The sequence below is a fragment of the Cavia porcellus genome, unplaced genomic scaffold (genome assembly GCF_034190915.1).
Source record: "Cavia porcellus strain 051 isolate PalLab524CR breed Dunkin Hartley unplaced genomic scaffold, mCavPor4.1 scaffold_3, whole genome shotgun sequence".
NCBI lineage: Eukaryota > Metazoa > Chordata > Mammalia > Rodentia > Caviidae > Cavia > Cavia porcellus.
Window position 1 is genome coordinate 40,972,280 of NW_026947486.1, and position 21,157 is coordinate 40,993,436.

At 37.5% G+C, this 21,157-nt stretch overlaps 1 long non-coding RNA gene across 1 annotated transcript in view; it reads right to left on the reverse strand.

Moving 5' to 3' along the window:
* Positions 1 to 19,811, reverse strand: part of LOC134475463 (uncharacterized) — a 141,034-nt gene extending 121,223 nt beyond the window's left edge. Inside the window, exon 1 of the long non-coding RNA XR_010046597.1 lies at positions 1,060 to 19,811. This is a non-coding gene — a long non-coding RNA (uncharacterized LOC134475463). The remainder of the gene's footprint in view (positions 1 to 1,059) is intronic.
* Between the last annotated feature and the right edge of the window lie 1,346 nt (positions 19,812 to 21,157).

The window sequence follows — 21,157 nt, forward strand, 5'->3', positions numbered from 1 at the left end:
TTGCTGGGAAAGGTTCAGCTGGAAGAGCATTACCAATTCACTCCTATGTTGTTGAGGGAATACAGAAGGGATAATTATGCATATACAAGATTTAACAGGGAAAGCTGAAAGATGTGGAGAAGGATTTCAAGTTCAAGGTGAGCCTGGGCAACGTAGCAAAACCACCATTTTAAATCAATTTCTTTTATAAATGGGGCTGGAGATGTAGCCGAATGGTAGGTCATTTGTCAATATTCCTGAGGCCGTGGGTTCAATCAGTACTAAAATGTAAAAAACGATGACAATAAAAAACAAGGATTCCGGGGCTGGGGATTTAGCTCAGCGGCATAAGCGCCTGCCTTGCAAGCAGGCAGTCGTGAGTTCAATCCCTGGTACCGATAAAAAGGAAAAAGACAAAAAAATTTAAAAAAAAAAAAAAAAAAAAAGGATTCCGGCTCCTGGATGTAAAGACTGCACTGGCTGGTGGTTAGTGCAGAGGGTTCACTTCTCCCAAGGGAGAAAGCAATTGGCTGGGAACCATTTTGAACTTGGGCAGGATAAGCCCAGAACCAGAGCTGCAGCCTGCTCCCTCCAGCAGCTCCTAGCTGGAAGCAAACTGGTAGAAATTGCTTGGACTGAGCCCTGCCCTTGTGTGTACTCCAAAAGCAGGTTCCCCATCTGTAACACGCCCCCCCCCACCCCCCCTGCAAGCACGCACACTCTGTCAATCCGTGAAGATAACTAGCTAGGAGACAGTGGGCCAGCCCTGCCTCTGCGTAGACTCCAACAGCCACTGGCTAGCCAAAGCAGGCTGGGAAAAGCAGCAGTCCTGCACCAGCACACCAGCATACCATTGGGTCACCGTCAGGTACTAGTAGCCAGCACTGACTGGAAGAATCAAACAGTCTCGCTTCAGAGAAATTGTAGCCAACAAGGAAGTGCCTGGGACCACACTACCTACTAGCCTGAAAGAACCGAGGAATATGTCAAAATGAAGAAGCAAAAGGCAGTCTCTGGCCTCCAACCCAAGCAGATCTGGCCCAGGAGATGTGAACAGTGAAGAGATCACAAGTTACATACCTTAAGTTTCTGAAGCAATGGTATCTGAAGTAAAAAAACAACTTCATGAGGCTACAAAAGAAATTAAAACAGAAATACTATCTCAGATAAAAAAAAAAAAGAAATGAAAAACATAATGAAACAATTGCTAAGCACCTCAAAAGAAGCCATAGATGAAAGAATAGAGGAGCATAGAAAATGAGGGAAACCTTGAATGAATACAAAAAACTTAGAATACATGAAAGAGATTCAAAGAGTTTTCCAGGAAATTAAAAAGTCCATTGAAAGCTGTCAAAACCACTTGAAAGAAACTAATGATAGGTTTTCAAACCTTTAAGATAGGATTGCAGCTTGTGATCATGAAAGGAAAGATCTCCTAAAAAGTAACAAGGAACCAGGAAGTAACAGTTCAATGGCTGCAAGACAAACAAAAGAAACATAACTTAAGAATAATAAATGTGAGGTAAAAAGAGACAACACGAACAACATTAAAAGTCTATTTACAGAAATAAATTCAGAAAACTTCCGGAGCATAGGAAAAGCAAATGATACTCAGATAAGTGAGGCATATAGAATTCCAGCTAGCCATAACCAAAATAAATCTACACCCAGACATATAATAATCAAGAACCCACAAATTCAACATAAGAACAGAACATTAAAAGCTGTTAGAGAAAAGAAACAGATCACCTATAAAGGAAAACTCATCAGAATCTTGGCAGACTTCTCAACACAAACCATCCAATCAAGAAGAGCTTAGAGTGAAATATTTCAAGTCCTGAAAGAAAACAACTTCCATCCCAGATTGATGTACCCTGAAAAATTATCTTCCAAAACTGATGGAGACTAGTGCAACCACTATGGAAATCAGTATGAAGAATTCTCAGAAGACTAGGACTGGAAGTTCCATTGAACCCAGCTATTCCCCTCCTGGGTATTTTCCCAGAAAAACTGAAAAGGTCATATCACAGTGATATATGTGCACCTATGTTCATAGCAGCACAATTTCTAATAGCTAAATCTTGGAAACAACCAAGATGCTCCACAGCCACAGAGTATATGAGAAAAGATGTGGCATTTTTCTACGATGGAATATTACTCAGCTATAAAAAGGATGATCTTAAGGCAAATGGAGACAACTTGAAACAATCCTCATAAGTAAAATAAGAATCGTATTTATAAACATCACATTGTGTCTCTAGTGTAAAAAGAAATAAGAACTGTAGGAGTAATAAAACCTAAAATGTGTAATTGCTATTGTAAAAAAGTGAGGAAAAGAAAGTGCTCTAAAGGATATAACTGCATGTATGTCTAAGTGTGTAGGATTGATAACCATATTACTAAGTTTTTGTTGGATTGTTGAACAGAACTGTTCACAATCTCACTGTTTGAATGTCCACTTTGCATGCTTTACTTTTGTAACTTGAACAACTATTTCTAAGAGAACAATATGTAATTTATCAACTAGTGATTTCTTACTGTTTATTTTTTTAAAATTATGTATTATTTTTACCTTTTTTGTTTTTTCTCTTTAAATAAAAAAATTAATGGAGAAACAAGATACTTTGACAAACAACAACTGAAGGAATGTGACTACCAAACCAACCCTACAAAAGATACTGAAGAACTCTCTCTAGAGAGAGATTAAAAATAAATAAATAAATAAATAAATAAATAAATAAAAGACCATAGTTCCAGGAACAGTGGCACAGGACGCTCACCAAGCAAGGCAGACAATGGAATAGAGGGGGAAAGTACTAAGCCAATGGCAGGAAAATAGCATGGCAGAGATGAAGCAGTGCGTGTTGGCCATAATCACTAATATAGATGGCCTCAATTGACCAATAAAAAGAAACACAGGCAAAGTGCATCAAGAGACAGGGTATATCAATATGCTTTATACAAGAAACATATTTAATCCAAAAGCAGGTTCACAGACTGAAAGTCAAAGGAGAGAGAAAAATGCTCTATGTGACAGAGAACCAGAAAGAAGTAGGGGTAGCTTGCCCAACTGCAGAGTGGACAAGAAAGTCATGGCAGTTTTAAACAATGGAAAGCTACTCAGCTATAAAGAAAGATAACCTTGAGGCTTTTGTAGGTATATAGATACAATTTGAGATCATACTCGTGGGTGAAATGGTCAGAGTCACATGGGTGAATAGGGTGTTGTCTCCTTAGTATAAAAACTAAAGGAGTTAGCAGGATTCAAAATGCACAACACATTCTGTGAAAGTGAAAGGGGAAGAAGAGTCTAAAAAGGGAAGTGTTAATCTATTATCATGGTTTGAAAGCCATAGTTTTCATTGTTCTGTTTAGTTCAGTTTTATTCTATTTCAATTTGTCTAAGTTCATATTTGATGGCACGTATAAGTATTTAAAAGATAATAAAATATATTATGATAACCATTTTTGATTTTGTATTAGCTTGTTTGAAGCCCTTTATTGCTTTCATTGTTCTGTTTTGACTGAATTTATTCTATTTGGCTTTGTTTGATTGCACCATGTCTGATGGTATAGGCAACTACTTTGAAAATAACAAGATGCACTATGGTATCCATTGTGGTTTCATTATTATCGTGGTTTGAAGTCCTGTACTGTTTCCATTACTTTGTATTTTTATTGGTTTTATTTTGTACTATTTTGTTTGATTTTATTATGCCTGACGGTATGAGCAATTCTTTTGGAAATAATAAGAGGCATTATGGTAGCCATTATTGATTCTTTGTATTTTGTTTTAAAGTCATGTACCATGTTCATCATTTTGTTTTGATTGACTCAATTCTGTTTTATTTTATTTGGTTTTATTCTCTTCCAAATTAAAAAAAAAAAAGGGAGGGGCCAGGGATTTAGGTCAGCAGCATAAGCGCCTGCCTGGCAAGCGCTAGGTCATGAGTTTGATCCCCAGTACCAAAAAAACAAAACAAAAAAAGAAAGAAAGCAGCAAAGCAAGCAAGCAGGCTTCTCACCAAGACTAATATATCAAGAAAAATTATCTTTCAAAGTGGATAGAGAAATATGACAAACAGTACCTTTAAAAATTCAAAACCACCGGGGGCTGGGGATTTAGCTCAGCGGCATAAGTACCTGCCTTGCAAGCAGGTGGTGGTGAGTTCGATCCCCAGTACCGATAAAAATGAAAAAGACAAAAAAAAAAAAAATTCAAAACCACCAAATGAGCCCTCCAAAAAATTACAAAGATTTCCAGAGACTCTAAAGCCAACAAATCCAAGAAGTGTAATACAATGAATATACCCAGCAGGATAAGCACTTAAACAGAAAGCAAAAAAGAAAATCTGCATCAAAATAATAATTCAATGAGAGGAATAACTCAATAACTTTTGGTCCCCAAAGGATAAAAATTGACAGAATTAAAAAACAAAACCCAACAGTATACTGTATATAAGAATCATATTCAATTCAAAGGACATTCATAGATTAAAAATGAAGAGATAGAAAACCATATTCCATGCAACAGGAGCTTGAAAACAAGCAGGAATAGATATCCTACTTTCAAACAAAGTGGGCTTCAAGGCATAACTTAACAGAAGAGGCAGAGAATGTCACAGCCTATTGCTTCAAGGGACAATTCAACAGAAAGAGATAATAAATGTAAAAATGTATGTACCAAATACCACCACATTCAACTTCATAAAACAAATATTAGTGAACATAATATATAAACATCAACACAACTGTAGTGGAAGACCTCAATACCCCATTGCCACAAATACATCAACTAGACAAAGTAGTAACAAAAAGAACAACCATACTTAAGTACTGGAGACCCTTACAAGATGCCAATTGCCAGGGATCTTTGCTGTGAGTCCCCAGTCACATACCTGGAGTTATGGTGTGTGGCTAGAAGAAAGAGATCGAGAGACAAAACAGGAGTACAAGCAGGGATCTAGGATCATCAGTTGTTGGTGGGGAACACAAGCAAAGAACTTGGTGTTTATGCATTACCTCTAAGTCAAGGACAATGGGTGAAGGGCAGTGAGTGTTTCTAGGAACAGTAATGGTGACTAGGGTGGGCTAGTAAGAAGAACAAAGCACTCTTGCAAGGACAAGGATGGGGGTGAGGGGTGAAGAAACTGTAGTTTCCCCCAGATGCTTATGGTCTCCAGCAAGTCTTATCTTGCCCTGTGAGGAGCAGAGCAGCCATTAGCCCATAAGGCTTCCAGCTGTGACCAAAAAAAAGGGGTGGGTGTTCTGCATCCCAACCTGGCTCAAAGGCAGAACAAGAACAAGTCTGGAAAAGTCAGTTTATAATTTGTGCTCTCCAGCCCTTGATATCTGCAGAGTATTCTACTCAACAGCAAGATAAACATTCTTCTCAGCAACACATGAAACTTTCTCAAAAATAGACCACATTTAAGCCTATTAAGTAAATGCTTAAGTAAATGCAAATGAAACAAAATTATCCCATGCGTATTATCAGAGCATAAAGCAATGAAACTAGAAATCAATGACAAAAGAAACCACACAAACTATGCAAACACAAGGAAATTATACAATATACTCTTGAATAATCAATGACTCACAGAAGAAATAAAAAAGGAAATCAGTCCCTACAATCATGCAGTAATGCCACTACACTATGCCAGAACCTCTGAAGCATAATGAAAGTGGTCCTGAAAGGATACTTTATAGCTGTGAATGACATTAGAAAGACAGAGGTCTAAATAAATAACCTATTGATGCAGTTCTACATCCTGGAACAAGAATGATCCATATGTGAAGCTAGTACAAGAAACAAAATTATAAAGATCGGAGCATAAATTAATGACATTGAAACTAAAAAAATACAAAGAATCAATGAATCAAAGATTAGGTTTTTTTGAAAGAATAAACAAAAAAAATTACAAAGAACCAATGAATCAAAGATTAGGTTTTTTTGAAAGAACAAAATGCAACAAATTGTTAGCCAATCTTACCAAAACAAAACAAAAAAGACTTGTGTGTACCTTTGTTCATAGCAGCACAATTTGTAATAGCTATATCTTGGAAATAATCTAAACAAGTCTTGGAAAGACTTTCCAAAGTCTTGAAAACAATCTTACTAATCAATTTAGTAAGAAGTGAAAATGTCTTCAAGAGTTTTACCTACTCCATCTTCCTACAGATTTATAGCCTAGGTAAAACTCTTGAAGACACTGGCGTAGGCAAAGGTTTTATGAACAAGATCCCAATTTCATGAGAACTGTCACAAACATTCAATAGGATCTCATCTTATTAAATAAAAAGCTTTTGCACAGCAAGAGAAGCCACCAACAGAGTAAGGAGACAATCCACCATGTGAGAGAAAATGTTTGTCAGCTGTTCCTCAGACAAAAGATTACTATCACGAACATATCAAGAACTCAAAAAAAAAAAAATCAGTCCTCCTCAGTTTAAAGACTCAACCCAAATACGGGCAGCTGAGATGAATACACACTTCTCAGATGAAGAACTACAAACAGTAAAGAAATAAATGAAAAAATGTTCAACATCACTGGTCATTTGAGAGATACAAGTTAAAAACAATACTGAGATTCCACCTCACCCAGAAAGGATGGCTAGTGTCAAGAAATGAAGCAATAACAAACGCTGGAGGGACTGTGAGGAAAAAATGAACCCTTCTCCACTGTTGGTGAAAGTGTACACTGATGCAACCGCTCTGACATTTAGTGTGGAGATTCCTCAATAAACTAGAATTGGCGGTCCCATCTGACCCAACTATTCTCCTTCCGGGTATCTTCCCTGAAGAATTAAAAACATCATACCATAGTGTTATGTGTGTACCCATGTTCACAGCAGCACAATTTGCAATAGCTAGATCTTGGAAACAATCTAAACACCCATCAATTGAGGAATGAATAAAAAACATGTCATATTTTTATGCAGAGGGGTACTACTCAGCCATAAAGGATAAACTTGAGACTTTTGTAAGTCAATGGATGTAATTTGAGACCATACTCATGAGACAGAGACACACATGTGTAAAGATCATATTGTCTCATTAGTGAGAACAGCTGAAACTATATATATGCATATGTATGTATATATACAGTTAAGAGTTATACTATTGATATCTATGAGCTCATTGAAGAGAAACGTTTGTGCTAGTATGGTTGAACAATTAAATGTAGATGTCTTGTACTAAGTAACTGATTTGAAGATAATAATATGTATTGTTACTCTCTATTTGTCATGTTTGAAATTTCATTTTTTCTCCTTAAAGTTAAGATAAAAAAGAAATGAAAATGTGAAATCACAGTAAGATACCAACCAAGCCCAAAAGATTCTTAGGAACAATTTTGAAAACCTATACTCCAATGAACCAGAGAATCCAAAAGAAATGGATAGATTCCTAGATACATGTAGATTACCAAAACCAAGAAAACATAAAAACCCTGAATAACAAACAGGCAGTGAAACTGAACCAGTAGTTAAAAATTTCCCAAATAAGAAAAACCCAAGAAGGGGCTCGGGATTTAGCTTGGCATAAGCGCCTGCCTTGCAAGCAGGCAGTCATGAGTTCGATTCCCAGTACCAATAAAAAGGAAAAAGACCAAAAAAAAAAGAAAAGCCCAAGAGTTGACAGATTTATTGTTAAACTCATAAAAAAGCTGATCTCTTTAATGAATATAGACAAAAAACTCCTCCAAGATACTAACAAACAGAATGCAATGAATCATCAAAAAGGTGACACATCATGACTGTGTAGGCTTTATTCCAGGGATGCAAACAAATCAGTAAATGTAATATATCCCATCAAGAGAGGCAAAGACAGAAATCACATGATTATCTCAATAGATGCAGAAGTCTGACAATATCAAACATTCATTCATGATAAGAAGGCTAAAGAAAATAGGTATAAAGGAGCTTGTCTCAATCTCATAGGAGCCATTCATTATAAACCTATTGCAAACATCATACTAAATAGAGAGAAGCCAAAATCTTTCCCTCTGAAATCAGGATTCAGAGCAGGATGTCCAATATCTGTTCAACAGAATATGCCAAACATTAGTCAGAGCAATCAGGCAAGAGAAAGAAATAAAAGGAATATGTATAAGAAAGAAACTAAAATCAAAATATGTCAAAGATAAAATTGTTAAAACAGAAACACAAACTGCTGGAAGATGTAATAGCTAAAACTCCTGAAGACATAGGCATAGGCAAGACTTTCTGAAGGCAACCCCAACTGCACAAGAAACATCAAGAATCAATAAAAGTACCTGGATATGGTGGCACATGTCCAATACTTGGAAGACTAAAGAAAGATCACCCCAAATTCAAGGCCAGCCTGGATTACATAGTGAGTTTAAGGCCTGCCTATTCTATATAATGAGACTCTGACTCAAAAATACAAACAGACAATGAACAAAAAAAAAAAAACCAATAAACAGGATTATATCAAGTTAAAAAGCTTCTGCTCATCAAAGGATACAACCCAGTGAATATAAAACTTACAGAATAGGAAATATTTTTGCAGCTATTCCTCAGAAGACTATACGTAGGAAGATGACAGAGCAGTAAGCAGCAGAAAAAACAGGTTGTCTGAGAGGCATCATCCAGATGCTGGAATATAGTAGCATCATGAGGAAGGCAAGGAAAGAAGCTGGTCTCCTAGACCCAGGAAGATTCTGAAGTGTGAACTGAAGCCCAGAGAGAGAGTAAAAAGAAAAACTTCAACAAAAGAAGGCAGTAGCTGATGGCGCCTTCATCCAGAGCCAGACTCACTGCACAACAGGACCTGTTGGAACCTGGGGACACACCTTTACAGTGACAGTGGCCACTGGCAACCCCAGAGGACTCTGCAGAGAGATGCAGTGGAGCAGTGGAGGGGAGCAGCAGATGTGGAGGACTGTACTGGCTAGCAATGAGTACAGAGGACTCAGTCCTCCCACAGGAGAGCGCTACTGGCTGGGAGCCACTCTGGAGTCCGGTCAGATAAGCGCTGAACCAGAACTGCTGCCAGCTTCCTCCAGCAGGTCCTAGCTGGGCTCAGACCAGTGGAAACTGGTTGGACTGCAGCAAGCCCAATGAGTCTGGTCTCAGGGTAGGCCTGCTAAGGTTATCTCCTACTCCAGCATAAAGCAATGGCTAGCTTGCAGGGATACAGTGACACAATTCAGGATGCTGTCTCCACAGGCTACTAGTAGACCCAGAGAAAAGCCTGGAAGTGGACTATTTGGTTTTTTTGTTTTGTTTTATTTTCTTGTTTGTTGGTTTATTTTGTTTTGTTTTATTCAGTTGGGGTTTTTTTATTTCTCTTTCTCTTTCATTTTTTTTTTTTCCTCAGTGTAAGACTGGTTCCTAACCTCTCTGTGGGTGTGGTTTTGTTTTGTTCTTCCTTTTCTCTCCCACTTCTTTTCTTTCAGTCTTCTATGTATCAGCTTCCCCAAATTGGTGGGATCCATCTTTGTCCTCCAAACTTACTTGTAATCTATTTCTCTTTTTCCAATTCTCTATTTTGTCTTTAATCTATTGTAAATTTTAACCCCGAGGGCAAAACTGAAACATTACAGACTTACATATTGCACTTAATTATCTGGTATGTTTTACATTTTCTTATATAATCACAAATCTAGTTCATACAGTTAAAAGTTGCAAATTAATAAAGAGTTAGCTCAGTTTGTGGTTTTTTTAGGCTATGTTTGATGATACTGGTATTACTACAGCCAAAATTGACATAATTGTTCTAAACAGCCATTGGCCCTGATAATCCATGATTGAGATTAACGAAGGATCACAGGAAATTCTGCAGCACAATGACAAAGAACCAGGGACAAGGCCAAATGAGCAACAACTTCGCCTCTCCAACAAACTGAACAGATACAATCTTCCAACAGACTCGGAAACCCAAAAACTAGCTATACCTGGAAGATACCTCAGAGAATTAATCATCACCTAACTGTCCTAAGTATCACTAACAAAGTAACCCATCATAGGCAACTTACAAGCATCATCTCAGGAATTAAACTAAAAAAGAAAAGAAATTAGAAGACACATAAGCAAGATACAACCCCAGACATACAGTTCACCAAACACAAACCCAGGGGCAACGAGGTGGGACAATCTGAAAGCCCCCACCAGGTCTCTCTCAAGTGGTAACAACTACATAATTGAATGAGGCTCTGGAAAAAATGAAATCAGAAATAATCTCTCAAATTACTACAGAGATTGCCAAAATATACACCATGCTTAGTGATGTTAGAGCAGACACAAACAAAAAACAAAAATAAATGACATGGAAGTGCAGCAGAGGAATCAAAGGGAATCCGTAAAGCAGATTCAAGCAGATATCCAGGAGAATAAAAACTCCATTCTGAGGACTGGAAGCAGATTAGGCCAGCGTAAAAATAGGATACCAGATATTGAAAACAGGCTTGCAGTTAGTCTCAGGGAAAATAAAAGATTTATCAAAACTAGTTATGGACTATAAGAAATCAATCCGGCAGTGCTAGATGAGAAAAAGAAGAGAGATGCAAATTAACAACACTGAGACTCTACTCATCCCAGAAAGGATGGCTAATATCAAGAAATCAAGCAATAACAAATGCTGGAGGGGCTGTGGGAAAAAAGGAACCCTTCTCCCCTGTTGGTGGGAATGCAAACTGATGCAACCACTGTGGTAATCAGTGTGGAGACTCCTCAAAAGACCAGAATTGGTGGTCCCATTCAACTCAGCTATTCCTCTTCTGGGCATCCTCCCAAAAGAATTAAGAACATCATGGCAAAGTGATACACGTACACCCATGCTAAAACGGCACAGTTTATAATAGCCAGATCTGGGAAACAACCTAAATGCGCATCAACTGAGGGATAGACAAACATGTCATATTTTTATGCAATGGAATACTACTCAGCCATAAAGAATGATATATTGGACACTTTCATAGGTAAATGGATGCATGTTGAGAACACACTCATTAGTGAAATAAAGACACATGTATAAACATTGAATTGTTTCATTAGTGTGACAAGCTGAAAGAAAAAAACATTCATGTTTATATTACAATAAAGATAATTATACTATTGATTTCTCTGAGTTTGCTGAAGAGAAACACACTGTTATTGTTCAAACAATTGAAGGCAGATGTCTTGTGCTCTGGGTGAATGATTTAGGGATGACAATGCACAATGTATGTACCATTGCTAACCCCTGATTGACATGCTTTCAAATTTCATTGTAGTTTTTTGCTTCTTATTCTTTTTTCTTTCTTTTTATGGTTGAATAAAATGAATTTGAGGAAAAAAGAAATAAAAGAATTTACTTCATAGTTTAAAAAAAAACACTAATATCTAGAATATATAACAAAATAAAAGAATTAAAAAATCGACAATTGAAATGTATAGACCAGGCAAGGTGTAGTGCAGCATGCCTGTAATGCCAGTACTCGGAAGGCTAAGGCTGGAGAATTGCTGTGAATTTGAGGCCAGTCTGGGCTACAAAGTGAGTACAAAGTGAGTGCAGCCTGAACTACACAGTGAAACCCTGTCTCAAAAAGACCAAAAAAAGAGAGAACTCAATAAATCAGCCAGGTATGGTGGCACACACCTATAATCTTTGCATTACAGAGGTTAAGGCAGGAGGACTGCTCCAAATCTGAGACCTACCTATGCTATACAACACTGAATTCAAAACAAGCCTAAACTAGATAGCTAGACCCTATCTCAGAAAAAAGTACAAATGGCCAACAGACACATAAAAGAATGTTAAACATTTATGCCTGGTAAAATAATGTAAATTAGGGGCTGGGGTTTAGCTCAGTGGTGCAAGTGCCTGCTTGGTAAATGTGAGGTCATGAGTTCAATCCCTGGCACCAAAAAAAAAAAAAAGAAAAGAAAAAGAAAGAAAGAAAAGAAAAATGTAAATTAAAAGAACACCGAGATTCCACTTTACTGCAGAAAGAACGATCATCGAGAAATCAAATAAAAAATGCTGGTGAGGCTACAGGGAAAATGGAGCCCTTCTATTCTTGGTGGGAATGTAAAATAATATAATCACTATGGAAATAATTATCGAGGTTCCTCATAAAACAAAATATTTTTTTTTAAATTTCAATACTAGAAGTAGAAATTCCAAAGCAGATATAGTGGCAAATGCTTGTAATTCAATGCTTGTAATTCAAGCACGAGAGGCTGAGGCAGAAAGATAGTTGTGAGTTCCAGGCCAGCGTAGACCACATAACAAGACTCTCAAAAAACAAAACAAAAATTCCATCTGATCCAGGTATACTCCTTCTAGGCATCTTCCCCAAAGAGTTAAAGACATCATATTACAGTAATACACACATACTCATGTTTTTAGCAGCACAGTTCTTAATAGCTAAATTTTGGAAGTGGCCTATATGTCCATCAACAGATGAATGGATTAAAAACAACTGGTACTTGTATGCAATGTTAGACTACTCTGCTATAAAGAAAGATAAATTTAAACTGGTCATGGGGGCACATGCCTATAATCCCTGCACTCAGGTGGCTGAGGCAGGAGGATTATCATAAATTCCAGGCCAACCTGAGCCACATAGTGAGTTCCAGCTAGCCTGAATAACATTGGGATATCCTGTCTCAAAACAAACAGAGACAAAACTTGAGTCATTTGTAGGGAAATTGATCCACCTTGACACCATAATTTTAAGTGAAATAAATCAAGACATACAAGCTAAATATAGCATAATTTCCCTATGAGAAACCCAAAATATAAATAAGTTAACAAGCAAAATAAAAGATAATAGAAAACAGAGAAATAGGTCTTTTGTGCAAAAAGAATGGGGAGCAAGAGATGGAGGGAGTGAGGAGAGGGGAAGGAAATTAAGAATTGAGAGGTGGGCTGGGGATTTAGCTCAGCGGCATAAGTGCCTGCCTTGCAAGCACACAGTCATGACTTCGATCCCAGATACCGATTAAAAAAAAAAAAGAAAGAAGAATTAAGAGGTGTTATGTGCATGACCAACTTTCCACAATTAATCAGTGGTACTATAAACACGTACTAATAAAAATTAAAAACATAGCTGGGAATTTAGCTCAGTGGCATAAGCACCTGCCTGGCAAGTGCTAGGTCAAGAGTTTGATCACCATACGAAAAAATAAAAACATATAAATTAAAATTTTTAAAAGTAACTTGTGCAGATATCTATGTAACTAAAAAGAAGTATCAAGTTTCCAATCACATGAATTTTAAACAGTTAGCAGTCCAGGGCCTGTGGAGATCACTTTAGCAAGCACACAATAAATGTCTGTTGATGACTCATTCATTTATTCATCCAATAAACATGTACTGTGGCCTACTAATGTGCCAGGCTGAGCTCTAGCAATGAAGATACCATTCCTGCCCTCGAGGAGCTTACAGTCTACATAGGAAGATAGACAGATATATACACAGACAATTACAATACAATCTGGTAAGTGTTATAACACTTATCAGGTTGTATTATAAAGGCCTATGTAAAATATCTTTCCAAAGGGTGCTGCTTCAGGATACTGCTGGCTGTTACATGAAGAGAGTGGCGGAATACCAGTCCAGCGTCGCTTTGCACTCCTATAATCCCATCACTGGGGAGGTTGAGCTATGAGTGTGACAACAAATTCAGTGCCAACCTGGGCTATATAGTGAGTTCAAAGGCATCCTGAACTACAAGGTGAGACCTTGTGCTAAAGAGAGAGAAGTAAAAGAAACTGTAAAAAATCAAAATGTTAAATGCGTTTTAGCTATTTGAAATACACAGGCTCTCCCTAATCCATGGTCACAGATAGATTTGGGAAATAGACATTGGTATGATGTAAAATGGGCCGCCAAGCTTAAACTAGGCACTGATCTCCAAAGAGGCAGTTCCCAATCACCTCTTCTAAAATACAAGCTTTCATTTTCCTTCTCACTTATACACCTCTCAACCTCCACACCTCACTACACACAAGCCTGGTTTAGTATCTACACCTAGAAAAATGGTGAGAAGCACAAGTTTACAACTACAAAAATTAATTCAGCTTACTTGGTATCTCTAAATCAAATAATCTCCACTCTCTACTAAAAAAATACAATTACAATTTTATTTTAAAGGCAAAATAGAGAACAGATGGATCATAAAGTAGGAATAATAAGTACGAGGATCTATTCAATAAACATAATTAAACAGACTATGAAACAGAAATAACAGATACAGTTTCAGGAAAACAGAATAAGAAACCTCAAATCTCTAAGAATAGCTAATTCACCTACACATAACCAACTAGAAAATAGGGGCTGGGGATTTAGCTCAGCGGCATAAGTACCTGCCTTGCAAGCAATTGGTCATGAGTTCAATCCCCGGCACTGAAACATTATCCAATGGAGTTCTACTCTGCATAAAGAAGGATAAGCTTGAGACTTTTCTAGGTAAATGTATGCACCTTGAGACCATATTCTTAAGTGAAATAAATCAGTCATATGTGTAAATACCACATTCGCTGGTGAGAGAAACTGAAAGTATAAGTAAGGATCAAAATGTGTAACAGGTATTGTGAAAGAAAAATGACACAGGTAATACATTCTCCTTACTCCCTTTTTTCAAAACTGGGTGACAGAGACTCTTTAAGGAAAGATTATCACTGTAAAGTTATTTGGGACAGACAATTTTATACAAAGATAGAACTGAATTTTTCTGTGTCCCATGCCATTCTTAAGAAGGCTTGAATTTTTAATGGTTATCTCATCTATGCTCCAGCAAATTGGGCAAATGACATCAATAATTTGTTGGCAATTACAGAGATTCCTGTTCTGGGACCCCATATCACCATGAGGCCACTATTTTATAAGCTTAACATACTCTGTTCCCCTAAACTCATTATTCTGTTCTGGCCTACACTGTTCCATTCTGCCAGTTGTCATACCACTCAGAATGCCTTCTCAGATGTTGCCCTTTGTTCCTATTAACATTCCACATTGTGATGCTAGAAACATGGCTCAGTGGATAAGCACTTGCCTAGTATGCAAGAGAGCCTGGATTCCATAGGAGCACTGCAAAAAAAAGTAACGCACTCAGCATTACCTATAAATGTGGACAATTTCACCATGATACCATCAGCTGTATCTTTCCTCAGATTACTCATAAAAGTTTAAAATAAGATTAGCGCATGAATGGATGGGGAGGGAGGACAGCCATTTTGTTTCTTCTCTAGTTGCTTTATTAGAGATAAAACGTTGCCATGTCTTCTTTCCATGCTCCCACCCAGGGAGTAGCACTTATGTGGCGCTTTCCTTTTAGGAAAAATGCTTTCCTTATAGATAAAAAGTAATGGCTATCTATTTAAAAGACACACAAACATCATCTCAAAATGGTTACCAAGAACCAGACATGTAGCCAGGTGTGGTGACACACACCTGCAATCCCAGCACTGAGGAGACTGAGACTGGATTGTCTCAACTTCAAGGCCAGCCTGAACTACATAGTAAGACCTCATCTCAAAAAAAAAAAAAAAAAAACAACAACAACAACAAAAAAAATAAACAAGCAAACAAACAAACAAAAAAGACACATATCCCACAGAAGTTATTTTTGCTTCTTTGTTCGTGGCTCTGGGTCTTCACACTGAGCTATATGCTCAGTTTTCATTTATTTACTTATTTTTAATTGAGACAGGATCTAGATGAAGTCTCTAAACTGCCCCAATTGGGACAGAATATGTAATTATCCTGCCTCAACCTCCCAGAGCACTGGGATTATAGGCCTGTGCCACTAGGTCTCGTTCAACAATTGTCTTAGGAATCACAAACATTTCTTTAGACTCAGTGGCAACAAACACAAGACGGACATTTGCAAGAAATGACATCTGTAATTTACAAATAAATAATATCACAAATTGAATAACCACAAAACAAAATAAGAGCTAATAAGTGAGATTTTCCAGGAGAACCCAGGTTCAATCCCTAGCATCAAATAAATATCTGAAAGTCCAGCGTTACCAACAATTAGAGAAATGTATCCAAAAACAAAGATCATTCTTCTACACGTTAAATTAGCAGAAATGAAAAAAAATTAAGTAGCTAAATGGATGCAATAATTGATATTTTTAGAAAGTAATTAAGGCAAATATTTACAATGCTCAAAACTTCTAACAAACAATTCAATTCTAGAATTCTATAACCCAAAATAGTTGAAAAACATTATATAAATCAAAATACTGAAAATCCATAACAAAATATCATGAAACCAGTAAATGACAATTATAAGAATATTTAACATGGTAATAAGCATGCTACTATGATAAACACAAAAAATAAATTAGTGTATATATATATATAGATAGATAGATAGATAGATATGATCACTTATATACGAAAATTCAGAAAAAGAAAAAATTCAGAGAATAAATAATAAAAACTGATTTTTTATTTTTAAAATTTTATTTATGTATTTATTAATGCTCATTATCTCTGGGTGCTGAAATTTTCCCCCATACTTGATGATTATCGAGCCAAGCATGGTGATACATGCCTGCATCCTAGCAGTGGGGAGGCTAAAGCAGGAGGATAGCCATGAATGAGGCCAGCCTGAACTACATAATGAAACTAAAAAAATAAAACAAACTTGATGATTGTCATCAGACAATGGTGGAATGCAATTTCTCTAATTTCTAGTTTGAGACAGCTATTCAAACTTAATGGAAGAATAGCAGAAAATGATCTCAAATATCTACTAACCAAAAATTTTAAACATAAACGATAATAATTTTTTTAAACTATGAAGTAACCGGGGCTGGGGATTTAGCTCAGCGGCATAAGCACCTGCCTTGCAAGCAGGCAGTCATGAGTTCGATCCCCAGTACTGATAAAAAAATAAAATTTAAAAAAAAATTATGAAGTAACCAGGGCCAAGGATATAGCTCAGCAACATAGTACACCTCCCGCCAAGCCTGAGTTCTTGAGTTTGATACCCGGCACACAAAAAAAGAAATAACTTAAAAGTAGGAGAACTTAAAACATTAGATACAATGTGAGTAACAGTCTTTATTTACAGAACATATTATAACAATAAATGGTGAATTTAAGAACTCCAACACACTAGAGTACGGTGGCACACACTTGTAAACCCAGCACTCAGGAAGCTGAGACAGGAGAATCTCCATGAGTTTAAGGTCATAGTGAATTCAGGGTCAGTAATAGGTATAGATACCAATAGATAACAATATCCTGTCTCAAAAATACAAAATAAAAAACTTCCAACAGAAACTTGTATAATACCCGAACTATTATTACATGAAAAAATAAAAGTATCAAGAAACATACAGAAACAAATCCAATCTCACAACCCAAAAATTAATAGTACTAGTTTTTATTCATAAAAATAAGTTTTTTAGGGGCCATGGATATAGCTCAGTGGCATAGCACCTGCTTGGAAAGCATGAGGTTGTGAGTTCAACTCCCAATACCAAAAAAAAAAAAAAAAATTTTGGGACTGGGCATGGTGACACATGGCTGTAATCTCAGTTAGCACTCTGATAAATAAAAAAAGTTTTTTTGGCCACTGTATTCTCTTTTGTATAGGTGTAGGGCAGTAATGGTGAACTTTAAGAGGCAAGTAGCCAAACTGCAACCCAAAATCCATTTATTTATCACAAAGTACCAACATTGCAACTAAACCTAAATATTGAGGGTTTGGTTTGGTTTGGAGACAGGATCTCGCTGTGTAGTCCAGGGTAGCCTTGAATTTACTATGTAGCTTACACTGGCCTCAAACTCAATGCAATCCTCCTGCTTCAGCTCCAGGTTGCTGAGATTACAGACATGTGCCACCACATCCAGCCCTTGTTTTGTTTTTTGAGACAGGGTCTCACTACATAGTTTAGGCTGTCTTGAACTCACTGTGTAGCCCTCGCTGAACTTGAACTCCTCCCAAGTGCTGGGATTACAGACATGTGCCACTATGCCCAGCTGAGGTTTTACTTTAGAAACAACAACTCATACATTTACATTTCTTGTTTTAAAACAAAAACAAATTAACATATGTGTCATAAAGTTCACCACCACTGCTTTAGGGTGTATCACCCAATTCAGAGTTAGGAACAAAGTATAATTCTGTTGAACGCTTAACAGAAGTATTTATGAATTGAGGACAAAAAAATCAGAAAACACCTCCAGAAGGAGATTCCAGCACCCCAAAACCTAGTAAAACTATCACCAAAGGAAAGGCAGGGTGCTGAAAAAAATCGAAGTGTGTCCTCATTCACCTTATTTACAGATCTGGTATCATACAACCTCTTGCTATGTCAAAGTTGAAATGATCCTGAAAAGGAAATGTTCAGGTAGTCTCACCAGTGCAACTAAAGACATTCATGAAAGAGGACTTGCAGAACTGCTTAAGAAAATGACAAAGATGATGAGATAAACGTGCTGGAAGCAAGATGGGTATTTCAAGGGAATTTAATGGTCTTGTGTCTTTTACTGTAATACATTTCTTAAAATAAACATGCACTGTATGTTTTTTAATCAAACCTAGTACATTAGCCTATTCACATTTGTTGTACAACTATCATTGCTATCTAATTTTAGAACATTTCCATCATCCCCAGCGAAACTTCTCATTCCTGCTTCTTTACTTCCTGACAACCATTGATTTTGCCTCAGTCACTATGGATTTACCTATTCTGATCATTTCATATGAATGGAATCATACAGAGAAAAAAAAAAAGCTTAAAACAAATCACTCACGTGTGTAAAAATTGGTACAAACTTTTTGGGAAGAAAGTTGGCAATATACTGAACACTAGAAAGGTATATACTCTTTGATGTAATAATTCCACTTCAGTGAATGCATTCTAACCAAATATGAGTCTTTTAGTCTTTGATTACAAGAAAAAAAGCAGTAATATTACCTTGTCAGACTACTGGATCAACATGCAAAAATATTAACAAAGGATTTAATAACTCTACTTTGCTAAAAAATGGCTGTCAACTTGTAAAAACAGGTAAAAACAAAATTGGGTGTGTGCAGCCTGCTGTAGTAGGCCATTTTAGACTCTCCCTCTAAAGGAAAAAAAAAAAGAAGCAACTGTGGACACAAAGGTAGGTGACAGCCACTTAGCTACCCCAGGAACTGCTGAATCAACAATTCTTTACTTTTTGTATCCTATACATGCAACCAGATAGGTTACAACCAGATAGGTACTGAGTCAAGCAGTATTGAGTCAAGCAGTAAAATGGTCTGCTTTTCTTAGTGGCTTAGGTGAGTTTTATGACTTCAAACAAAACTGGAAATTCTAAACAAAGATTTCAAATGTCCTCCCTTATTTTAGGGATAAAACATGATGCTTAGAAGCAAAGAATTCTGGAGACATATTACTTGTATAAAAATCCAGCCTCAGCTATTTAATTGGCTGTAAAATGTCACACAGATTAATGTGTCCCCTTCAGCTTTTTTATAGATACTAGTCTGTTTTGTTTTTGTTTTTTGGGTACCAGGAATCAAACTAAGGACCTTGTACTTGCCAGGCAGGCACTTGTGCCACTGAGCCATATCCCTGGCTGTTTGTTTGCTCCTGAGACAGGGTCTCCTTATGTTGTGCAGGTTGGCCTTGAACTCCTGGTGATCCTCCTGCCTCAACCTCCTGCATGCTGTGATTACATGTGTGTTCCACCACATTCAGCTAAGGCAACATATTTGGGTAACAAGGAAAAAGGATTTATTTAAATCTTGCTCCCAGAAGATGGAGGGGCCTATTTGCCTCAAATCCCCATCTCAGGGTTTATAGATGAGTGAGGGTCTTTCATAGTAAGAGCAGAGCACAGGGGAACACAGAGATAATGTAGATCTTCACACTTGCCTTATCACTTTCATAGATCTTCAGCTCATCATCTTCTAGTGAAAAGGAAACCAGGGTCCAAGTCTCCTAGGGCTGGTATCTGCATAAACTGTTTCTTCTTTTGAGATGAGAGTAGGTAGGGGGTGTTGTTGGCTATATGCTCAAAGGTAAATGTGCAGAGAGAGCGAGAGAAAGAGAGAGAGAAGTAAGTTTGGAGAAGTTGCTTGTCTCTTAAAAAACAAAAAAAACTAACTTTTAAAATTGCATTTTGCAGTGCTGATTACAGTTTGAGTCCCAGCCAGCCATTCACACAAAACCCTGCTTCCAAGTGTAACAAGCATTTGCAAACAAAGCCAAGTCCTCACCCTTAGGCTCTTGAAGCGAGAAAATCAAGGGGTTTCAGCCAACATAACAGATTCTCACAATGCAACCACTGTATTCTTGCACCTCCAAGTACAGTTGCCCAATAAAGCCAAGTCAGATTCGGAGAGCTCTTTCAATGTGTACTACCTGAATGTGGCGGATATCTAAGTGCTTTTCACACATTTCTTATACACAGCCATCTTTTAGAGTCGGCATTTTCTGAGGCAGGTTATCGCTAAATAGCTAAATTGCTCAGACTAGGCTCGAACCGCAATCCTTCTACCTCAGCCTCTCTACTAGCACAGACTACCATGTCCGGCTTCCTCCTCTGCATTTTTAAACTCATGTTATTGATACGCCAGCGAGAGACCTATTCTGGGTTAATTCACAGTGATTTGACCACTGCCTAGGACAATTCCCCTCACCAAATTGAAACATAGATCCGCTTCTCCACATACCTTGCTGGCCCAAAATAATTTACTGGCAATTCCCTCACCATTTTGTAATTTTAATTACCCATAAATGCCCACCTCCCTTCCTAACAGCTCAGGCATTCCATCTGAAATACGAACATGCGACGCTCCCTCCCTACCACTGGCTCAACAGGCACCATATTGTCTCAAATACGCATGCGCGCCTCCCTCAGCCAATTGCCAGAGTAATTTTGTCCATTTCCATGCCTGTTTGTCTTTCCCTTTTCCATAGCCCTCAACCCAAGCCTTGCTGCTGTGCGCCTCCTTTCCGAGAAACGGAAGTCCCCTCCCTTTACATCAGGCCTTCTAAAAAAAGAAAAAAATCGCCTTCACTCTGTGCTGCGTCCCCCGCCCCAGTTCCCTCAAATACGAGGCAGACCCTGCAAATCCTCCTTATTCTCCCCACTCCTGCTACTTTATAACTTTATACGCCTGATGATATCTGGATGTGCTTCTTGCCACAGTAGGGCCTCAATGCCCAAAATCAGTCGTAAGCAGCCTTCCCTAGTACGACTGGATAT